We start from the raw sequence: 24735 nt of genomic DNA, 5'->3' as shown, positions 1-24735 counted from the left end.
AGGTATTTAGTTTTAAATAGGTATTATTAGTTAATAATTCTAACTTTAATTTACCTTACATTAGGGTTAGGTTTAGGGGTTAATATAGTTTAATTTAGGTTGTTGCGATGTGGGGGCTGGCGGTTTAGGGGTTAATAGGTTTATTTAGTGGTAGTGATGTGGGAGGCCAAAGGTTAAGGGGTTAATAACTTTATTTAGTTGTGGCGATGTCGGGGAGCGGCGGAATAGGGGTTAATAAATGTTATATAGTGGCAGCGATGTTGGGGTGCGGCGGAATTGGGGTTAATAACTTTAGTATAGTGGCGGCGATATCGGGAGCGGTAGATTAGGAGTAATTAACATTATGTATGTGTTGGCAATGTCGGGGGCAGCAGATTAGGGTGTTTAGACTTAGGGTTTATGTTAGGGTGTTTAAACATAACTTTTCTTTTCCCCATAGACTTTAATGGGGCTGTATTACGGAGTTTTTCTTTGTGCGATCTTTTAGGTGTTATACTTTTTTCTGATCGGCTCTTTCCATTGATGTCTATGGGGAAAGCGTGCACGAGCATGTCAAAACAGCACTTGTTTTCTGTGCAGTATGGAGCTTAAAAACCCCATATCGCACGCACAAGCTGGGTTTTGAAAAACTTGTAATGGCTGCGCTATAGGGGGTTAATTTCCCTATAGCGCGCATAACTCGTAATCTAGGTGTAAGTGATTTATATACCTGTGCATATTTTAAGAAATTTGTTACCTGGTATCCAGTTTTGCCGGAGGTTTTTTAAATCTAGTGCTATAACCAGAGGTGATGAGAGCTTTGCATCACATGAGTAGAAACTCTGCAAAGTTAAAGTGTGCGGGATTATATTGAAAGCAGAATCACGCTAACGCTATGTATGTATCTGTTTCTTGTTCTCTTTGAGGTTGATACTGATTGGAATTCCCAATAAAGATTGAATTGGACTCCTCATTAAAGACATTTTTTGTGGTCTGTATAATACATTATTATTAGTTTGGTTTAAACACTATTCTTGGTTTGGTATTAACACATTTTTATTTATATCCAACTTGCAAAAGTTTTCCTAGCCAGGAAAAAGTCAACCACTTAGAAAAAGTGGGAGTATGAGTGAGAACCTCTTTATGTAACTATATCTGTAACGTTTCTGTAATTTTTATTTTTTTTATTGAGGTAATAATAGGGCTTACAAACAATACCAAGATAAAGATCAGGTACAGTACAATGTTAAATGTTTACAGTGATCTAACAGAAATATTGAGAAGCTATTCTCTTACTTGACAACATCCAAATAACATATCTGCCAACGTTCATACCTTCTAAGGTACTCAGGAAGCCGCTTAAGGGCCTCTTACTGATAGAGAGTGATTTTAGGAATAGAAGGTATCCTGATTTCAGGGAGACCGCTCGTGTGACTCATATGACAAACCACATTTTTGAGAAACTAGAAAGTGTGTGCAACATGCATATAACAGGCTTACAAGCAGTGTCCAAATGAAGGTCATGTACAGTACAATGGTAAATGTTTACAATAATCTAACATTAATATTGAGAAACTGTTCTTAAACTTAACATCATTTAGATGCCATGCCCATTAAGTTTCAAACATTCTAAGGTGCTCAGGAGGCCGCTCATGCACCTCGTACTGATGGTGAGGGATTGAAAGGATTGAAGGTATCCTAATTTAAAGGAGACCACTCATGGGTCTCATATAATAAACCTCTTCTTTTTTTTTTTAAAGCTAGTAAGTGCGAACAGTAGGTAAGAAAGTATTAAGGGGTTCATTAAGAAAAAAACAACAACTTATAACATGTAAGTATGCTACTATTATAGAAAAAAATTCCTAACTTTATTTTTTTAGCAGCGTCTAGAGGGGGGGGGGGGTCATATACATAGTAACATAGTAACATAGTAGATAAGGTTGAAAAAAGACTGAAGTCCATCAAGTTCAACCTATACAAATCTAAAATACTTTAAAAAAGCTCCAGTTAAACTTAAATAACCCCATTAAAATGTGACCCATTTAATACTAGCAATCATATCCATGAATTTTGTTTATATACAGAAATTTATCCAGACTATTTTTAAATGTATCTATGGTATTGGCATTCACTACCTCCTTTGGTAATGAGTTCCACAATTTTATTGCTCTAACAGTGAAAAAACGTTTCCGTTGCAGGAGATTAAATCTCCTTTCCTCCAACCTTAAATTATGACTTCTTGTCAGAAACAATTTTCTTGGAATAAACAGAGCTTCTGCCATCTCTGTAAATGGGCCTTGAATATATTTATATAAAGTAATCATGTCACCTCTCAAGCGCCTTTTTTCTAAAGAAAACAGACCCAGTTTGGCTAGCCTCTCCTCATAGGTTAATTTCTCCAATCCCCTTATTAGCTTTGTGGCCCTTCTCTGAACTTTTTCTAGTTCTGCAATATCTTTTTTAGCAATCGGTCCCCAGAACTGCACTCCAAACTCAAGGTGAGGTCTTACCAGGGCTTTATATAATGACAGAATTATGCTTTCCTCCCTTGAATCAATGCCTCTTTTAATACATGCTAGTATCTTATTAGCCTTTGAAGCCGCTGCCCTGCATTGTGCACCCATCTTTAGCTTGTTATCTATTACTCCTGTGTTTGGCTAAGTCTTGTCCCATTTAAAAAATATGTAGCCTGCTTATTTTTACTTCCAAAATGTAGAACCTTGAATTTTTCTGTATTAAATCTCATTTTCCATTCACTTGCCCATAGTTCTAATTTTAGCAAATCCCTTTGTAAAGAGAGTTCGTCCTGCTCTGACCTAATAACCTTACTTAATTTAGTATCATCTGCAAAAATAGAGATGTCGCTATTTAATCCTTGCTCCAAGTCATTTATAAAAATATTAAAAAGAACAGGGCCCAGTACTGATCCCTGGGGGACGCCACTGATTACCTTTGTCCAATCTGAGTATGATCCATTTACTACTACTCGTTGCTCCCTATCTTTTATCCAGTTATTCATCCATGAGCTAACATTTTCAGCTATTCCCAGTCCCTTAATTTTGTGCATTAATCTCTCATGTGGCACTGTATCAAATGCCTTTGCAAAATCTAAGTATATCACATCAACTGATTCCCCTTTATCTATATTTTTACTTACTTCCTCGTAGAATCTAATTAGATTAGTTTGACATGATCTATTTCCCCTAAAGCCATGCTGATTAGAACTCATAATCTTGTTTACACGAATATGCTCATCAATATAATCCCTTATAATCCCTTCAAATATCTTCCCCACTATTGATGTCAGACTAACTGGTCTATAGCTTCCTGGATCATCCCTGCTTCCCTTTTTGAAGAGTGCCACCACATCAGCTTTACGCCAATCCTGGGGTACCATGCCTGAGGATAATGAGTCTTGAAAAATTAAGAGTAAAGGTTTGTCTATAACAGTGCTAAATTCCCTTAACACCCTTGGGTGTATTCCATCTGGGCCTGGAGTTTTATTTACCTTAATATTTTCCAGTTTTTTCCTGATATCCTCTAAACAAAACCCAGTTAGTGGCATGTTCTATTCTGTTCCAAAGTATCATTCAATGGTTCCTCTCTTGTGTATACTGAAGAAAAAAACTGGTTTAGTACCTCAGCCTTCTCCCTGTCATTATTTATCATGCTACCCTCCACGCATTTTAATGTACCTATATTATCCTTCTTAGATTTTTTGCTATTTATGTACTTAAAGAACCTTTTAGGGTTAGACTTAGAATCCTTGGCAATTAATTTTTCATTTTCAATTTTTGCTAATTTGATTGCTTTTTTGCATGCTTTGTTACATTCCTTATAAATATTGTATGCTGAGTCAGATATGCAGTATTTAGTTTATTATCTCAGAGCAAATGTTTCTCTACTGGGGTTTAAAATGCAGGGAATGCAAGCACCACATAGGAAACTATTTCCAGAACTTAAAGGGACACTGAACCCAATTTTTTTCTTTTGTGATTCAGATAGAGCATGCAATTTTAAGCAACTTTCTAATTTACTACTATTATCAAATTTTCTTCATTCTCTTGGTATGTTTATTTGAAAAGCAAGAATGTAAGTTTAGATGCCGGCCCATTTTTGGTGAACAAACTGGGTTGTCCTTGCTGATTGGACAGCACCAATAAACAAGTGCTGTCTATGGTCTGAACCAAAAGTTTGCTGGCTCCTTAGCTTAGATGCCTTCTTATTAAAATAAAGATAGCAAGAGAACGAAGAAAAATTGTTAATAGGAGTAAATTAGAAAGTTGCTTAAAATTGCATGCTCTATCTGAATCACAAAAGTAAAAATTTGGGTTCAGTGTCCCTTTAACTATGGGATGTGAGTGTACACTGAAGATTAAAGTAGGGGAGGGTTATATTATACATATTAAAGAATACATAATTAGTTGAGGGAAAGGCTTATGAAAATATTATAGGCAAATAACCTTTACTTAATATATTGAGAAACAATAAATTATGCAGTAATAGAGGGATGCAGTAACAAAGGGATATAGTTCTGCTAGGAATGATCCCAAATAGTAAGCAAATTCTTATGCACATTTTTACCATTTTCATTTGTGAATAGAAGTATATCAGCTATAGTTCATATAGTCCCTTGTGTATAAATGATCAAGACTTTCATGCACAGAGAAATGCAAGACTGTCATGCTGGCAGAAAGCTGAATGTCCCCACGAGGCCCATAGGTTTTAGGATAGAAGAGTGTCCCTTAGGATGATCTTCTTTAGTGAGATCTCTTTGTTAGTTTAACCCACTCCAGTTCTGCAGGTGGTTCCGTTGTACCTTAAGGGGGTATTCCAGAAAATAGGTAGTGGAGAATGAATCTCTGCTGTAAGGGTGATGCATGGAGCTTCAGGGAAGTTGCTCTTCATCGAAAATAGTGGAACTGGTTTTGTCGTGATCCCTTCAAGAGCATGGGTCCAAGTAAAGCAGGTTTGCAACTTAGTGAGGGGAGCAGCAGAGACCGTCATCAATGGGAGCATCCCAAGGGTGCTGCAGCCTCTGTGTTTGCCATTGACCACTGTACGGAATTGATTCCCCCCCGAGAGGGCCCAGCTGGGAGACTGTAAGTAGATTTAGATGCCAGCGGCGTGTGGGTTCACTCTCGGAGCATACAGATAATGAAGAGTCTGCTTTGGTATTAGGTAGGATTGCACATGGTTCCTTAGAGAATATTAGAATTTCTGTCCCCTCATTGCTGTTGGTAGTGGTAAGCTTTAAAGGTGCAGTCTGTGCATCTAGGTCCCCACTGTCCTTTTCTAAGCCTCCCCCATCACACCTAATGGAGAGTGGCGGTTGAGTAGTTCCCGACGCAATAGCACCCCTGGAATACGTGTGTGGGAAGTCAGGATCATCGTCTGATCTGGAGTGGCCTAGAGCGGCTTGTAAGGTCTCAATGAATGCGTATGATGATGAGCCAGTAGCTCTTTGATCTCCTGCAAGAAACGGACCTCCATCCCCACAGATTTCTATAGTAATTGAAAGAAGCCAGCGTTTATAGTAGATTGGAAGGCTTTCTTTCTGCAGTGTTGGCACTACTGTTTAACGACAGACATCGTCTGCCGGGGAGTAGTTTGTAGGCCACAGACTGATGTAATCTCTGGGAGGATTGAAGGTGCATCCAGTGTTGGAAATAAACAATAAATAAATAACTGTAGTCGGAAGGGCTTATTCTGCTGGGAAGTATAGAGTAGGAATCAATGACTGATGGGACAATTAAAAGGAGATTTTAGGCAGATCTGTATTTTTCCCCGATGCAGCAAGCAATCTTGCGACCTGTCATGGCCGCCGCCCGGAAGTTCTCACCATTTCTGTAATTTTGGCAGATTCTAATTAAAGCTCTCTCTCTCTCTTGTAAAGAACTGAGTGTCTAGTAGAACATGTAGCCTGGAATTACTAATAGTAACATAGTGGCTATATTTTTGTAGCAACACACATACAATATTTATCTGGGATTAGTGGCAAAAAAGGAATTGTGTACAAGTGTTGTAAGATGACACTAGGGGTTATTAAATTTATTACACAACACAGAGGATATTATCCAGAGCATATCCAAAGTAAATTTATTGAATATGATCCTGGTGGATTAGATGGATAATTGTGCAACACAGGCATGTTGCAGCCTATAGGCACTGGAACAAGACGGTGGTTGGTTTGCCAACAATGAAAATAAACAATAGCTGCTTGTATCCTGTTTAAAAGTCCTCTTTAATAAAGACTTTTTAAAAGCAGTATGGATTCACAAAAAAATATAAAAAAAAGCAGAGTGTAGCATTCAAGACAGGTTTTCTAATATTTTTTATGAAACCAAATTGCTTTGAGGAATTCTTCAATAAAGAGGACTTTATTGACTTGGCTAGTATGTTATTCTATAGCAACACATCAGGCCAGATTACGAGTGGAGCTCAAATTAACACTTTTGTTTGAGCGTTAATTGCGCTAGAAGTAAGCTTTTTGAGATTTTCAGGTTGCGCTCATATTACGAGTTGAAACCTGACAAGCACAAAAAGACTTAGTTAAAATATGTTCACATATTCCCCCATACAAGTTAATGGAGCAAAAAATGTGTAGAAAAAACTAACACCCCACTCTCCTGCAAACCCGATCGCATATTCTCATTTTCACTAACCAGACGTGAAAGAAACATAATTTATGTAAGAACTTACCTGATAAATTCATTTCTTTCATAGTGGCAAGAGTCCGTGAACTAGTGACGTATGGGATATACATTCCTACCAGGAGGGGGCAAAGTTTCCCAAACCTCAAAATGCCTATAAATACACCTCCCACCACACACATACCTCAGTTTTAACGTATAGCCAAGTAGTGAGGTGTAAAAAGGAGTAAAAAAGCATACAAAAAGAGGAACTGGAAAAAAAGAATGTGCTTTTATAAAAAAAAAAAAACCCACCAAAAACAGGGTGGGTCTCATGGACTCTTGCCACTATGGAAGAAATTAATTTATCAGGTAAGTTATTTTCCTTCATACACTGGTGCTATCAGAAACACATAAGATTGTTCTATTATGATCTTGGAGATCACCCTTGGAAGAAGAACTAGAGGTGGAAAAATGTAAACAGGTTGGTAAAACCAATGAACTGCTAAAGCATCCACCATCTCTGCATGAAGATCCTTGGATCTGGAAAGATATCTGGGAAGCTTCTTGTTCAAACGAGAGGCCATCAAATCTATTTCTGGAAGACCCCACATTTGTAAAATCTGAAGAAACACATCTGGATGTAGAGACCACTCCCCCGGATGCAGAGTTTGACGACTGAGATAATCAACTTCCCAATTGTCTACACCTGTAATATGAATTGCAGAAATTACAAGAGTTGGACTCCGCCCAAGAAAGCATTCGAGATACTTCTTTCATTTGATAAAGAGCTGCGATTGACATATGCCACTGTTGTGATTTTGTCTGTCTGAAAACGAATAAAAAATGCTCTCTTTAACACAGGCCAAGTCTGAAGTGCTCTAAAGATAGCACAGAGTTCTAAAATATTCATTGGTAACTTGATTGCTGTCAGAGACCCCCAGACAGCTCCCCAACCTGAAATACTTGCGTCCATTGAATCACAGTCCAGGAAGGATGAACAAAAGAGGCCCCTTGAACAATCTGATGATGGTCAAACCACCATGACAGAGAGAGTTGAATGTTGGGATTTAAGTATATCATTTGTGATATCCGAGTATAATCCCTGCACCACTGATTCAGCATGCAAAGCTGCAGAGGTCTCATATGAAAATGAGCAAAGGGGATATCGTCCGATGCTGCAGTCATAAGACCTAAAACTTCCATGCACATAGCCACTGAAGGGAACGATCGACACTGAAGGCTTAGACAAGCTAAAACCAATTTAATTTGCATCTTGTCTGTTAAAGACAGAGTCATGGACACTGAATCTCTTTGGAAACCTAAAAAGGTGACCCTTGTTTGAGGAATCAAGAAACTCTTTTGTAAATTGATCCTCCAACCATGCCTTTGAAGAAACCACACTAGTTGTTTTGTGTGAGATTCTGCTAAATGAAAAGACTGAGCTAGTACCAAGATATCGTCCAAATAAGGAAAACCACAATACCCGGCTCTCTGATTACAGATAGAAGGGCACCAATAACCTTCAAAAAGTTTCTTGGAGCTGTCACTAGGCCAAATGGAAGAGCGACAAACTGGTAATGCTTGTCTAGAAAAGAGAATCTCAGAAACCGATAGTGGTCTGGATGAATTGGAATATGAAGATAAGCATCCTGTAAGTCTATTGTGGACATAAAATGCCCTTGCTGAACAAAAGGCAGAGTAGTCCTTAAAGTCACTATCTTGAAAGTTAGGACTCTTACAAAATTATTTAAGAGTTTCAGATCCAGAACTGGTCTGAAATAATTCTCTTTCTTTGGGACAATGAATAGATTTGAATAGAACCAAAAATCCTGTTCCTGTAGAGGAACTGGAACAATCACTCCTGAAAGCTCTAGATCTGAAACACATTTCAGAAAAGCCTGAGCCTTCACAGGATTTGTTGGAACATGAGACTTGGTTTTATTCCAATTTGAAGATAGTCTCCAATTGGAACCAGAGGCCTTAGGGGAAGGAGTAGACTTTTGTTCCTTATTCTGATGAAAGGAACGAAAACGATTAGGAGCCTTAAATTTACCCTTAGACTTTTTATCTTGAGGTAAAAAATCTCCTCCCCCCCAAGTAATAGTGGAAATAATAGAATCCAATTGAGAACCAAACAAATTCTTACATTGGAAAGATATAGATAGTAATCTAGATTTAGACACCATGTAAGCATTCCAAGATTTAAGCCATCAAGCTCTTCTGGCTAAAATAGCTAAAGACATAGATTTAACATCAATCTTAATAAAGTCAAATATAACATCACAAATTAAATGATTAGCATTTGAACCAGAAGAATAATGCTAGACAAATCAGTATCTTCTAAATGTTTAACCCCTATCCTGCTGCTCCTGGACCCTGCCGCAACTCTAATACAGTTATTAACCCCTATCCCCCCTCTCCTGGACCCCTCCGCAACTAAATAAATGTATTAACCCCTAAACCCCTGGCCTCCCACTTTACTACCACTTACTAAACCTATTAACCCCTAAACCGCCAGCCCCCCACATCGCCATAAACTAAATTAAGCTATTAACCCCTAAACCTAACAACCCGCTTTACATTAGCGGGTTGTTATTTTATTAAAATAAACTATATTAAACTATTAATTAACCTACCCTAACTATTAAACTAAAATTACATTAAACTATATTAAACTATTAATTAACCTACCCTAACTATTAAACTAAAATTACATTAAACTATATTAAACTATTAATTAACCTACCCTAACTTTTATACTAAAATTACATTAAACTAACAATTAACAATTAAATTAACTATATTACATATTTAAAAACCTAACCCTACTCAAGTTATTTAAATCTATAAAGAATTACTAAGTTGCACAAAATAAAAAACACTAAGTTACACAAATAGTTTAATATAGTTTAATGTAATTGTAGGATAATAGTTAGGGTAGGTTAATTAGTAGTTTAATATAGTTTATTTTAATTCTAAAGGTAAGTTTAAATTTATTATAAGATAGGGATGAGTTAATATTTAATGTAAAGTTAGCGGGTTGTTAGGTTTAGGGGTTAATGGCTTAATTGAGTTTATGGCGATGTGGGGGGATGGCGGTTTAGGGGTTAATAGGTTTAGTAAGTGGTAGTGATGTGGGAGGCCAGGGGTTAATACATTTATTTAGTTGCGGTGGGCTCCGGGAGCGGCGGGATAGGGGTTAATACTTTTAGTTAGTTGCGGTTGGCTCCGGGAGTGGCAGAATAGGGGTTAATATATTTATTTAGTTGCGGCGGGGTCCGGGAGTGGCGGGATAGGGGTTAATAAATGTATTTAGTTGCGGCTGTGTTGGGGAGCGGCGAGATAGGGGTTAATAACATTATGTAGATGGCCGTGCAGATTAGGGGTGTTTAGACTCTGGGCTTATGTTAGGGTGTTTAATGTAAACGTAACTTTTATTCTAGCATAGAAATCAATAGGATATCTGACAGCATCGAACATAAGCTTTTGCTGCTTTTAGACTCCCATTGATTCCTATGGCATCCGCGGCCTCCAGGGTGGCGGATTGAAAACCAGGTACGATGGGCCGGAATAGCGGCGAGCGTACCTGTTAGAAATTTAATAACTTGCAAAAGTTGTCAGATAGTGCCGAATTTGTATTCGGAACATCTTTAATGACGTAAGCATCGATCTGTGTCGTATTGAGACCGGCGGATCGTATGTTACGCCACAAATTTCAACTTTTTCCAGTCTGTATGGGTCAAATCAAGCTTGCCACAATTACTCTGCGGAATTCCAGCGTATTTGCGGTTGACGGCTTGATAAATATCCCTCATAGCCTTATCTATAGCTGCATCAATATAATTCTTTACATCTGCAGGAATATCAGGTACATTAGACATTGAAGGAACAACAGACGATGTATTAGTACTAATAGAAACATTATCAGCATGCAAAAGCTTATCATGACAGATGCCACATAATTGGGCTGAAGAAATAACATCATTTAATTTACAACAGACACACTGGTAGAACTGTGTAAAGGCAGCATGGTTTCTACAGCAACATCAGAGGCAGGATCAGACTGAAACATCTTGCAAAATGTAAAAAGAAAAAAACAACATTTAAACAAAATATCCAATTTCCTCCTATAGCAGTTTCAGGAATGGGAAAAAATGCTTATGCTAAAGTAAGAAGCAAAAAAATAGGCATCATAGCTCTTAACAATATGAAGAAAACCAGAAGCATTAAAGGAAGAGGGGTAATATACAAAAACTTTTTGGCGCCAAGTAGGACGCATGACGCAAAAAATATTTTGGTGCCAAAGCTACCATCAGGAAATGACGCAACTTGTATCATAACAAGTGCAACTTAGCGCCAAAACAACTCACATCAACAAAGACGCAAGAAATGACGAAACTTGCGTCACCCTAGACGCAATTCCGCTCCAAAAAAAACATTTTCGCGCCAAAAATTATGCCATAAAAAATTTAATTTTGTGTCCTCGCGAGCCTAGTTTGCCCGCAAAAATTTTGGAAGTCAAATTGAAAGAACTGGAACCCCAGGTAAGAAAAAATTTAAAATAATCTTCCCAAACATAAATTCCATATTGAAACTGATAGTCTGCAGAAAAGGGAAATATACATAGACCTGACTCTTGGCAAATATAAGCAAACACATATATTTAAAACTTTATAACATAAAGCGCCAAACATAGCAGAGAGTGTCTTAAAAAATGATACATACTTACCGGAAGACACCCATCCAAATATAGCAGACAGCCAAACCAGTATTGAAAAATATCAGCAGAGGTAATGGTATAGGAGTATAACGTCGATCTGAAAAGGGAGGCAGGGGATGAATCCCTGCGACTGATTACAGAGAGCCTTTGAAAGGATTTCCCATGGGTGAAACCACTAAATCAACAGGCAATACTCCCTTCACATCCCTCTGACAAACACTGTACTCTAAGAGGAATCGGGCTTCAGAATACTTAGAAGCGCCTATCACAGAAGAAATCAAGCACAACTTACTTACAAATTTTGAAAACGGAGGTATTTGTATGGTGAGAGGTGTATTTATAGGCACGTCACTAGCTCATGGACTCTTGCCACTTACATGAAAGAAATGAATATTTCACATTCCAATGTTCTTCACATACAGGTCTATGTTCTATGTATTCATAAATACATATTTCTATATTTTTATTTATAGCGTGATATAAGGGATTATCACTCTTGAGAGCTGCTTATTCTACCCCTGGGTACACTCTTGTTTTATAGTTTTACTCTCTATCCCTTACCCATTTATTGTAAATTAATTTATTGTATTATTTTCATTTATATATTTTGTTTATCCAATATGGATCTTTTCAAAGTCAGATAAGATCTATTTACTGAAACTGAAAATTTAGAAAATTCAACGACTTCTATTGATCAGATCCCCACAGGACATTTATTAGAATACTGTGAAAATTTAGAGAAAGTTTTAATTAAAGAAATGAAACAAAAGCTTGAAGTAAGTTTTTTACAGATATATATTAATTTAAACATAGTGCCTAGGGGTCTACGATTAATGAAAGACTGTACTTTCCAATTACAAGAACATCTTCAAAAGGAATGGTTTGAGACCTTAAGTAAGTGGGGCCTCTCTGAATCTAATGAAAATGATTATTAAATCTAGGAACATTAGTTTGAGAGAATTTGGAGAAAAAATTGAACATTTAAGTAAGGATTTGGCTCCATGGAATTTAGATGATGAATATAAATCAATACAGTCTAACATTATTAATAACTTAAAGGAAATTAAGAAAGAAACTATTGATAATAATATAGAAAAATGAATAGGTATTTAACAGATTATAACACAAAAGAAACAAATATTGAAATACAACCGCTAAAAACCATAGTTAATACTATTAATAAACCACCTATAACAGTTGAACAGAAATGGAAAATATTTTCCAAAAAAAACAATAAAAAGAAAAATATGGAGCAAAACATAACAAGGAATAATAATAGAGACACTTCTCTTTATCTAAAATATAATAGAACGAAAGGACAAAATTATACTAATAGAACGAAAAGACAAAATTATACTAATAGACAATATCATTCAAAGAGTCAACAAAATTATAAATATGTAAATGACAATCAAAAATTAGAGAGGAGGACACAAAGAAACTGGGATAATGAAAGGGCTGTTCAAAATCAAACTTATAAACCCTACCAGAGAAACGAATCCTATAAACCTTAAATTCAAAATAATACAAATAGCAATTATAACAATCAAGAATGTATAGCTAGAGAAGATAACTGGAGACCGAAAGAACAAAGTTGGACAACTTACAATAGGTTTGAACCACTAAGAGATAAATTTAATAAAGAGTGGAGACCAAATGTAGCCAGCCCTAGACAAGGCACATTGGTTTCTTATTTAGAAGAAGACAGGAGACAAACAGAAAGATTGAAACAGAACCAGAAACGAATGAGATAGATAACCATGGAATTTTTAATTTAAGCGATACTGAACATAATACTCACCAATATAAAGTATTGAAAAAAGGTCTAACATTTGCTCCGGCTAATAAACTAAACAAATTTAACACCTTAATTAATGTTAATAGTTTTATTCGCAATGTAACTCTTAAAAGATTTTTTATGAAGAATCCAATTGAATGTGAAATAGTGAACGATAAGAAGGGCTTTCACCATACAAACTTTAAATCCAAATCCAATTTTTTCCAACCAACGAGAAAGGTAGAAACATAGAAATGTTTGAAAGAGCAGTTAAAAAAGATATTAATACAGATAAAATGACGTATAATCTAACGAAAAAGGAAAATGACACCCTAAGAGAATTACAGAACAATCACCAAATTATTATTGTTATACTAAATACAAGTGATTATATTAAGGAGGCTAACAGATTACTAAATTATATAGAAACCTATAGGAAAATAAAATCAAAACCAATTATTAAAAAAAACTAAAGATTTAACTGATCTACTCAATAGGGCGCATAATATAGGAATTATAAATGGCAAAGAATATGGTTTTCTAAAAGTTGAGTTCCCAAGAACCCCCATAGTCTATTATTTGCCTAAAATACATAAATCATTAATAGATCCCCCCGGAAGACCGATCATTTCGGGGATCCAATCCATCACATCTAACTTTTCTGAATATGTTGATAACTACTTACAACACGATGTAGTTAAACTTCCCTCTTATTTGAAAGACTCTACAGAGTTTCTAAGAGAACTGAAAAATATACAATGGAATAAAGACTTAATATTTGTAACCTGCGATGTATGCTCATTATATACCAATATTCAACACACACTAGGGTTAAAAGCAGTGGAATATTTCTTACAAAAAGGTGGTGAAATGCTAGCTCAGCAGATTGATTTCTTTTTGGAGAGTATTGAATTGATATTAAATAATTATTATTTTAACTTTGACAATCAATTTTATCTACAAATCAAAGGGATGGCGATGGGCACCAAGTTCGCCCATAGTTTTGCTAATTTATGTATGGGCTTTATCGAAGAAGAGATGATACATGGATCCATCTGGGAGGCAAATTTGGTGCTCTATTGCCATTTCATCAACAATATTTTTATAGTATGGTGGGGAGACGAGGAACTTTTAGCTATTTTTATAGAAGATTTTAAAAACAATACATTTGGTATTAATTTAACTTATGAGCAAAGTACAACAAATATTAGTTTTTTTAGATATAGTTGTCAACAATGAGGAGATAACCACCAGAACTCACTTTAAAGAGGTAGACTCAAACAACTATATCCACAATAAAAGCTGCCACTATAAGAAATTGCTTGACAATATACCTATGAATCAGTTCCTAAGATGAAGGGGTGATTGATCCTCGAAACGTCACTTGTTTTTTGATGTGCCAATAGTGCAAGCCTTTTCATTCCTATATATATATATATATATATATATATATATATATATATATATATATATATATATATATATATATATATATATATATATATATATATATATATACAGGGAGTGCAGAATTATTAGGCAAGTTGTATTTTTGAGGATTAATTTTATTATTGAACAACAACCATGCTCTCAATGAACACAAAAAACTAATTAATATCAAAGCTGAATAGTTTTGGAAGTAGTTTTCAGTTTGTTTTTAGTTATAGCTATTTTAGGGGGATATCTGTGTGTGCATGTGACTATTACTGTGCATAATTATTAGGCAACTTAACAAAAAACAAATATATACCCATTTCAATTATTTTTTTTTACCAGTTAAACCAATAGAACATCTCAACATTCACAAATATACATTTCTGACATTCAAAAACAAAACAAAAACAAATCAGTGACCAATATAGCCACCTTTCTTTGCAAGGACACTCAAAAGCCTGCCATCCATGGATTCTGTCAGTGTTTTGATCTGTTCACCATCAACATTGCGTGCAGCAGCAACCACAGCCTCCCAGACACTATTCAGAGAGGTGTACTGTTTTCCCTCCTTGTAAATCTCACATTTGATGATGGACCACAGGTTCTCAATGGGGTTCAGATCAGGTGAACAAGGAGGCCATGTCATTAGATTTTCTTCTTTTATACCCTTTCTTGCCAGCCACGCTGTGGATTACTTGGACGCGTGTGATGGAGCATTGTCCTGCATGAAAATCATGTTTTTCTTGAAGGATGCAGACTTCTTCCTGTACCACTGCTTGAAGAAGGTGTCTTCCAGAAACTGGCAGTAGGACTGGGAGTTGAGCTTGACTCCATCCTCAACCCGAAAAGGCCCCACAAGCTCATCTTTGATGATACCAGCCCAAACCAGTACTCCACCTCCACCTTGCTGGTGTCTGAGTCGGACTGGAGCTCTCTGCCCTTTACCAATCCAGCCACGGGCCCATCCATCTGGCCCATCAAGACTCACTCTCATTTCATCAGTCCATAAAACCTTAGAAAAATCAGTCTTGAGATATTTCTTGGCCCAGTCTTGACGTTTCAGCTTGTGTGTCTTGTTCAGTGGTGGTCGTCTTTCAGCCTTTCTTACCTTGTCCATGTCTCTGAGTATTGCACACTTTGTGCTTTTGGGCACTCCAGTGATGTTGCAGCTCTGAAATATGGCCAAACTGGTGGCAAGTGGCATCTTGGCAGCTGCATGCTTGATTTTTCTCAGTTCATGGGCAGTTATTTTGCGCCTTGGTTTTTCCACACACTTCTTGCAACCCTGTTGACTATTTTGAATGAAACGCTTGATTGTTCGATGATCACGCTTCAGAAGCTTTGCAATTTTAAGAGTGCTGCATCCCTCTGCAAGATATCTCACTACTTTTCTGAGCCTGTCAAGTCCTTCTTTTGACCCATTTTGCCAAAGGAAAGGAAGTTGCCTAATAATTATGCACACCTGATATAGGGTGTTGATGTCATTAGACCACACCCCTTCTCATTACAGAGATGCACATCTCCTAATATGCTTAATTGGTAGTAGGCTTTGGAGCCTATACAGCTTGGAGTAAGACAACATGCATAAAGAGGATGATGTGGTCAAAATACTCATTTGCCTAATAATTCTGCACTCCCTGTATATATATATATATATATATATATATATATATATATATATATATATATATATACACATATACACACACACACACACACACACACACACACACAATACATATATACAGTATATACATACATATATACACTTACCCATCTTTAGACATGCATAAATTATGTATCTAAATGTTAAAGCCCTTTTTTCTAACACCCGAGACCTCATATCTTTGAGCATTTATACATTTTTGTCCAACATTTTTTTGAATTATTTTTATTAGATGGTGTTATTATGAGTGTAACTATACTTTGTAATGTATTTTTGATGTGTTTTATGCAACTTTGATGTTTCAAAAAAACAGTTAACCAGAGCTCTTTAGTTGCGGTAATCATTCTAGTGAATGAATTTACTTCCATCTTGTAATACCAGCGGTAAACCCGACAAGTGCAAACCCCCTGTTATAATATGGCCCAATGTGTTTACTGTGCTTTTAAGATTGGGATTTTGTGTAAACTATATTAAATAATATAAAAAAATACCTAGCCCATGATACAGCCACGGCTCTAGCAAAATGTACCTTTACTCTAAAATATATGGGTTTATTGCTGAACTCATAAAGACAGTAAAGTGAATCAAGTTGGCAACATAAGTATTAGAAACCTGATGTGTGTTGTCAGTTCCCAGTAGTACATTGTTTCTCCTTCAGCAAAGGATACAAAGAGAATTAAGCAAATTTGATCATAGAAGAAAATTAGAAAGTTGTTTAGAATTAAATGCTCTATCTGAAATCTTTTGAGTTTCATGTCTCTTTAAAGTTAGAAAATTTCCACCAAAAGAACTGCTATGCAGTGGTAAAAGTAGTGATAAAAAGATCAGAAAAAAAGGAGAAACAAAGAAAGGTTGAAGCATTTGAAGGTCTCTTAGGCATCAATAAGTAAACAACTTCAAAAACATTTTTTGCAGAGAATCAAAGTTAAAATACTAAAGAACTTGCAAAATCAAATCCATATATCCTGGAGGATACTTAAAAACTGTGGGAGTGACATCAAGAGTCTGAAAGAAATTCAAGTGATGGTGAAAGACTTGAATTTACAGAGAGCTAAAAAACTTTTATGTTCATTAATATAGAATATGTGGCACAGTGATGGAAACACAAAGAATAATCTTTATTAGCCAAGGCATCTTAGCAGAATAATCTATTATTCTTTTTGTATTCAAGACTCAGTAGCCAAGTTATCAGTGTATGTATTTTTGGTAATGAAATTCATCTGGGGAAATTAGTAGTCAGTAATTGTGGCTAGTGAAATATATTAGCTCTGAGAAATAAATTTGCCTGGGGTAAGTAAGAATAACCCCTTAAAGACAAATATACAAGTTGGCCTACATTTCTTTGGAATTGCATCTTCTGGTAACATTTTGAACCGCTGTTTCAGGTAATTTTTTTCTCAAACTTATGAGATGTATTATATTAGTTAGATGTCAAACTAAAACCTCAGATCAGATGAATCCATGCAGTCAGACATGCCCCATTATTAATGCAATATATTTAACTGACATCACAAATCAGATGGAAGGTCCAATCCACCCCCACTACACCAGCTATACACTGTCAACACCATTATACTACTAATAAACCCAAGTCAGACCTCATATACAGGGAGTGCAGAATTATTAGGCAAATGAGTATTTTGACCACATCATCCTCTTTATGCATGTTATCTTACTCCAAGCTGTATAGGCTCGAAAGCCTACTACCAATTAAGCATATTAGGTGATATGCATCTCTGTAATGAGAAGGGGTGTGGTCTGACATCAACACCCTATATCAGGTGTGCATAATTATTAGGCAACTTCCTTTCCTTTGGCAAAATGGGTCAAAAGAAGGACTTGACAGGCTCAGAAAAGTCAAAAATAGTGAGATATCTTGCAGAGGGATGCAGCACTCTTAAAATTGCAAAGCTTCTGAAGCGTGATCATCGGACAATCAAGCGTTTCATTCAAAATAGTCAACAGGGTCGCAAGAAGCGTGTGGAAAAACCAAGGCGCAAAATAACTGCCCATGAACTGAGAAAAGTCAAGCGTGCAGCTGCCAAGATGCCACTTGCCACCAGTTTGGCCATATTTCAGAGCTGCAACATCACTGGAGTGCCCAAAAGCACAAGGTGTGCAATACTCAGAGACATGGCCAAGGTAAGAAAGGCTGAAAGACGACCACCACTGAACAAGACACACAAGCTGAAACGTCAAGACTGGGCCAAGAAATATCTCAAGACTGATTTTTCTAAGGTTTTATGGACTGATGAAATGAGAGTGAGTCTTGATGGGCCAGATGGATGGGCCCGTGGCTGGATTGGTAAAGGGCAGAGAGCTCCAGTCCGACACAGACGCCAGCAAGGTGGAGGTGGAGTACTGGTTTGGGCTGGTATCATCAAAGATGAGCTTGTGGGGCCTTTTCGGGTTGAGGATGGAGTCAAGCTCAACTCCCAGTCCTACTGCCAGTTTCTGGAAGACACCTTCTTCAAGCAGTGGTACAGGAAGAAGTCTGCATCCTTCAAGAAAAACATGATTTTCATGCAGGACAATGCTCCATCACACGCGTCCAAGTACTCCACAGCGTGGCTGGCAAGAAAGGGTATAAAAGAAGAAAATCTAATGACATGGCCTCCTTGTTCACCTGATCTGAACCCCATTGAGAACCTGTGGTCCATCATCAAATGTGAGATTTACAAGGAGGGAAAACAGTACACCTCTCTGAACAGTGAATGTTGAGATGTTATATTGGTTTCACTGGTAAAAATAAATAATTGAAATGGGTATATATTTGTTTTTTGTTAAGTTGCCTAATAATTATGCACAGTAATAGTCACCTGCACACACAGATATCCCCCTAAAATAGCTATAACTAAAAACAAACTAAAAACTACTTCCAAAACTATTCAGCTTTGATATTAATGAGTTTTTTGGGTTCATTGAGAACATGGTTGTTGTTCAATAATAAAATTAATCCTCAAAAATACAACTTGCCTAATAATTCTGATCTCCCTGTATATGTTCCTTTAAACCTAACTGGCTTGTCTTGAACCCGCTCACTACACTGAATCACCCATTTCTGACCTAATCATCCATCATAGTTAACCCCAACTGCAACCCCCCCCCCCCACCTGCATTACCACATAATGACTGACCTATCCAGAATTCTAATTCATTCTTTTTACAGAGTTCCCACATTGCAAACTCCTCTTTTTATGACACCTCCATCAGAATCCCCGGCACTAAATTTAAATCCCCCCCACATGACCATCATGCGTAACTTTACTACCTGGTATTTTATCTTAATGAGTCAGGTGGCATGGCACAATCTAGACAGCATGTCTATTCATTATCCCTATCATTTAACATGATTAACCAATTTGCATGGTTAAAAAATCTATAAATATAATCGTAACCCCTTACATACAGAACACTGAGATAAACTAAAAAGAAAAGGATGGAATAGGCTAAGGACCGTGCACACTACAAGGGAGGATGCAATTAGTGTTGGTGGCTACCAATTAGGGGGTCAGGAAGCACCTAGAGTTTAAGGTGAGATAGGAGAGGTTGAAGATATTGTGCAAGTTATTCTAGGTTATGGCCATGGGTGAAATGCTGTTATTAGACTTTATTGCAATGAGTGGGGGTGTCATGTCAGCTTGGTTAGGGTTAATTACAGTGAGACTTGGGGACAGTGCAGCTAGTGTTAAAGTATACTAGAATGTTGAGCACAAAACAGTGTTACAGTACAATAGGGTCTTACAGTTAGTGTTAAAGTTCAGTGGGGATTGGGTTAATTGCCTTTAACTCTAGTATGTAATATAGTATCTAATGTAGGAATACAAATATAACTGAGTCTTTATTCTTGCAGCCACCCATTAACAACTTGAAATTTAATATTAAATGCTTATTTATGCAAAATAAAACAACTATGTAAAATACTTTCAATTACTTATTTTGCCCCATTTTCCAAGTAATTTAGCTTTAAAAATTGTGGCTTTTCTACTTCTCAGATCTGAAAAAGAACACAGCAGATATTTCAAGGCTAACCCTGCAACACATCTTAACTATCGTAACTGGCTTTAACAGCTAAGAACTGCAATTCAATGCACGTTATACTAAAAATATAACCAGAGCTAGCCTAGTTATCTGCAGACTCAAGCCCAGATTGGCTTCTCCAAAGGGGGCGTGTGGGAAGAGTTTAGCTATAAAAAAACTATTGCAGCAAACAAGATGCTACTTTGTTTAAAAATGTTTAAAATTGGCTGATGTTATTTATAGCAAGGCAAAATAAATGTATTGTAATTAAAGGTGTTCACTTTCCATACTTTCCTTGAACCAATATGCAATATTCTATGGTGGTTACATAGCACTAAATAATGTACTGAATGTGTGACATACAGTAACACATCTTAAATACAAAATATAGAAAGAAGAGAAAGAGAGAGAGAGAGAGAGAGAGAGAGAGAGAGAGAGAGAGAGAGAGAGAGAGAGAGAGAGAGAGAGAGAGAGAGAGAGAGAGAGAGAGAGAAAGAAGAGAGAGAGAGAGGGAGAGAGATAAAGAGAGGGAGAGAGAGAGAGAGAGAGAGAGAGAGTAGAGAGAGAGGGACAGAGAGAGGGACAGAGAGAAAGAAGAGAGAGAAAGGAGAGAGAAAGAAGAGAGAGAGAGAGAGAGAGAGAGAGAGAAAGGAGAGAGAGAAAAAGAGAAAGAAGACAGAGAGAAAGAAAAGAGAAAGAGAGAGAGAAAGAGAGAGAGAGAGAGAGAGAGAGAGAGAGAGAGAGAGAGAGAGAGAGAGAGAGAGAGAAAATGCACGAAAGACAGTTATGGGGGCTGAGATTAGTTTATTTATTTTCTTTACTTGTTATACTATAAATAAACTAATATAATGAAAAACAACCCAGTGAACAGATCACTGTGTTGAATTAATTGCTTAAATGTGGGTAAAATAATGGGCAGTGTGAAGAGAGTGTGCTAATGGATAAACACTGCCATCTATTGGTATACACAAGTAGTGCAACCAGGGAATGCAGTGATCATAACCTTAGTTATAAGGCTCTACTGGTCAGAAAAAAACTGTGAGCATTACTGTAAACAAGCTGGATATTTCAAATAAAATTGTAAATAAACTTTTAAGGCACTAAATTTAAATCCCCCCACATGACCCTCATGGGTAACTTTACTTTTGGTATTTCCTCTTAATGAGGCAGGTGGGACGGCACAATTTACTAACAATATAACCAGAGCAAAATGTAAATAATATGTTATATTACTTTTTTCTCTCCAAGTGTTCCTCGTCTTTGTATTGAGAGAGACTGCAGTGATCATAACCTTATTTATAAGGCTCTACTGGTCAGAAAATACTTTGAGCATTACTGTATACAAGCTGTATATTTAAAAAAAAATAAAAAATAAAGTTTTAAGCACCATGATCTAGACAAGGGTTCTTCAAACTTTTTTTCCCAAGACACAGGGCCATGATACCACATACCTTCGTGACTCTATTTTTATGTTTGGTCTGCAAATATATTAAAGGGACACTGAACCCAACTTTCTAATTTACTCCTATTATCAAATTTTCTTCATTCTCTTGGTATCTTTATTTGAATTGCAAGACTGTAAGTTTAGATGCTGGCCCATTTTTGGTGAACAACCTGGGTTGTTCTTGCTGATTGGTGGATAAATTCAAGTGCTTTCCATGGTTCTGAACCAAAAATATAGCTTAGATACCTTCTTTTTCAAAAAAAGAAAGCAAGAGAACGAAGAAAAATTGATAATAGGAGTAAATTAGAAAGTTGCTTAAAATTGCATGCTCTAGCTGAATCACAAAAGAAAAAAAACATAATTTATGCTTACCTGATAAATTTATTTCTCTTGTAGTGTATCCAGTCCACGGATCATCCATTACTTATGGGATATATTCTCCTTCCCAACAGGAAGCTGCAAGAGTCCACCCACAGCAAAGCTGCTATATAGCTCCTCCCCTAACTGCCATTACCAGTCATTCGACCGAAAACATGCAGAGAAAGGAAAACCATAGGGTGCAGTGGTGACTGTAGTTTAATGGAAAAATTACCTGCCTTAAAGTGACAGGGCGGGCCGTGGACTGGATACACTACAAAAGAAATAAATTTATCAGGTAAGCATAAATTATGTTTTCTCTTGTTAAGTGTATCCAGTCCACGGATCATCCATTACTTATGGGATACCAATACCAAAGCTAAAGTACACGGATGATGGGAGGGACAAGGCAGGTACTTAAACGGAAGTTACCACTGCCTGTAAAAAACCCTTTCTCCCAAAAATAGCCTCCGAAGAAGCAAGGTATCAAATTTGTTAAATTTGAAAAAGTATGAAACGCAGACCAAGACTCCGTCTTGTAATCTGTTCAACAGAAGCCACATTTAAAAAAGGCCCAAGTGAAAACCACAGCTCTAGTAGAATGAGCTGTAATCCCTTCAGGAGGCTGCTGTCCAGCAGTCTCATAAGCTAAATGAATTATGCTTTTTAACCAAAAAGACAGAGAGGTTGCTGAAGTCCTTTGACCTCTCCTCTGTCCAGAATAGACAACAAACAAGGTGAATGTTTGATGAAAATCTGTAGTAGCTTGTAAGTAAAACTTTAAAACACGAACCACGTCCAAATTGTGTAATAGACGTTCCTTCTTTGAAGAAGGATTAGGATACAAGAATGGAACAACAATCTCTTGAGTGATATTCTTGTTAGATACCACCTTAGGTAAAAACCCAGGTTGGTACACAGGACTACCTTATCCGTACGGAGAACCAGATAAGGAGAATCACATTGCAACGCAGATAACTCGGAGACTCTATGAGCCGAGGAAATAGCTACCAAAAAGGAACTTTCCAAGATAGAAGTTTGATATCTATGGAATGAAAAGGTTCAAATGGAACTCCTTGAAGAACCTTAAGAACCAGCTTTAAGCTCCATGGCGGAGCAACATTTTTAACCACAGGCTTGGTTCTAACCAAAGCCTGACCAAATGCCTGAACGTCTAGAATACCTGCCAGACGCTTGTGCAAAAGAATAGACAGAGTAGAAATCTGTCCTTTTAAAGAACTAGCTGACAACCCTTTTCTCAAAATCATCTTGGAGAAAAGATAATATCCTGGGAATCCAGACTTTACTCCATGAGTAACCCTTGGATTCATAACAATAAGATATTTACACCATATCTTATGTTAAATTTTCCTAGAGACAGGCTTTTATGCCTGTATTAAGGTATCAATTACTGACTCGGAGAAGCCATGCTTTGATAACATCAAGCCTTCTGTCTCCAGGCAGTCCATCTCAGTAGATGGTTGAAAAGACCCTGAGGTAGAGGGTCCTGTCTCAGAAGCAGAGACCGTGGTGGAAAGGATGACATGTCCACCAGATCTGCATACCAGGTCCTGCGTGGCCACGCAGGCGCTGTCAAAAGCACCAAAGCACTCTCCTGCTTGATCTTGTGCAAACCCCTCCGGAGGGAATTCCCACTCCCCCGGATGAAAAGTCTGACGACTTAGAAAATCTGCCTCCCAGTTCTCAACACCTGGGATAGGGATAGCTTTTAGACAAGAGTGAGTCTCTGTCCAGTGAATTATTTTAAGACTTCTAACATTGCTAGGGAACTTCTGTTCCCCCTTGATGGTTGATGTAAGCCACAGTCGTGATATTGTCCGACTGAAATATGATGTACCTCAGAGTTGCTAACTGAGGCCAAGTCTGAAAAGCATGGAATATCGCTCCCAGTTCCAGAATATTCATTAGAAGGAGGGTCTCCTCCTGAGTCCACTATCCCTGAGCCTTCAGGGAGTTCCAGACTGTATCCCAACCTAAAAGGCTGGCATCTGTTGTAACAATTGTCCCATCTGACCTGCGGTAGGTCATACCCTTGGACAGATGGACCCGAGATAGTCACCAGAGAAGAGAATCTCTGGTTTCTTGGTCCGGATTTAACAGGAGAACAAATCTGTGTAATCCCCGTTCCTCTGGCTAAGCATGCATAGTTGCAGTGGTCTGAAATGTAGGCGTGCAAACGGTACTATGTCCCTTGCCGCTACCATTAAGCCGATTACATTCATGTACTGAGCCACCAAAGGGCGCGGATGGAATGAAGAACACGGCAGAAATTTAGAAACTTTGACAACCTGGACTCCGTCAGGTAAATTTTAATTTCTACAAAATCTATCAGAATCCCTAGGAGGGAAACCCTTGATATTGGGGATAGAGAACTCTTTCCTTGTTCACTTTCCACCCATGCGATCTCAGAAATGCCAGTACTACGTCCGTATGAGACTTGGCAACTTGGATGTTTGACACCTGTATTAGGATGTCGTCTAAATAAGGGGCCACTTCTATGCCCCGCGGCCTAAGGACCGCCAAAGTGACCCCAGAACCTCCATAAAGATTCTAGGGGCTGTAGTTAACCCAAAGGAAAGAGCTACAAACTGGTAATGCCTGTCTAGAAAGGCAAACCTGAAAAACCGATGGTGATCTTTATGCATTGTAATGTGAGGATAAGCATCCTTCAAATCCATTGCA

This window comes from Bombina bombina, chromosome 1 (assembly GCF_027579735.1).
Source record: "Bombina bombina isolate aBomBom1 chromosome 1, aBomBom1.pri, whole genome shotgun sequence".
Taxonomy (NCBI): Eukaryota; Metazoa; Chordata; class Amphibia; order Anura; family Bombinatoridae; genus Bombina; species Bombina bombina.
This window is presented reverse-complemented; position numbering follows the sequence as displayed.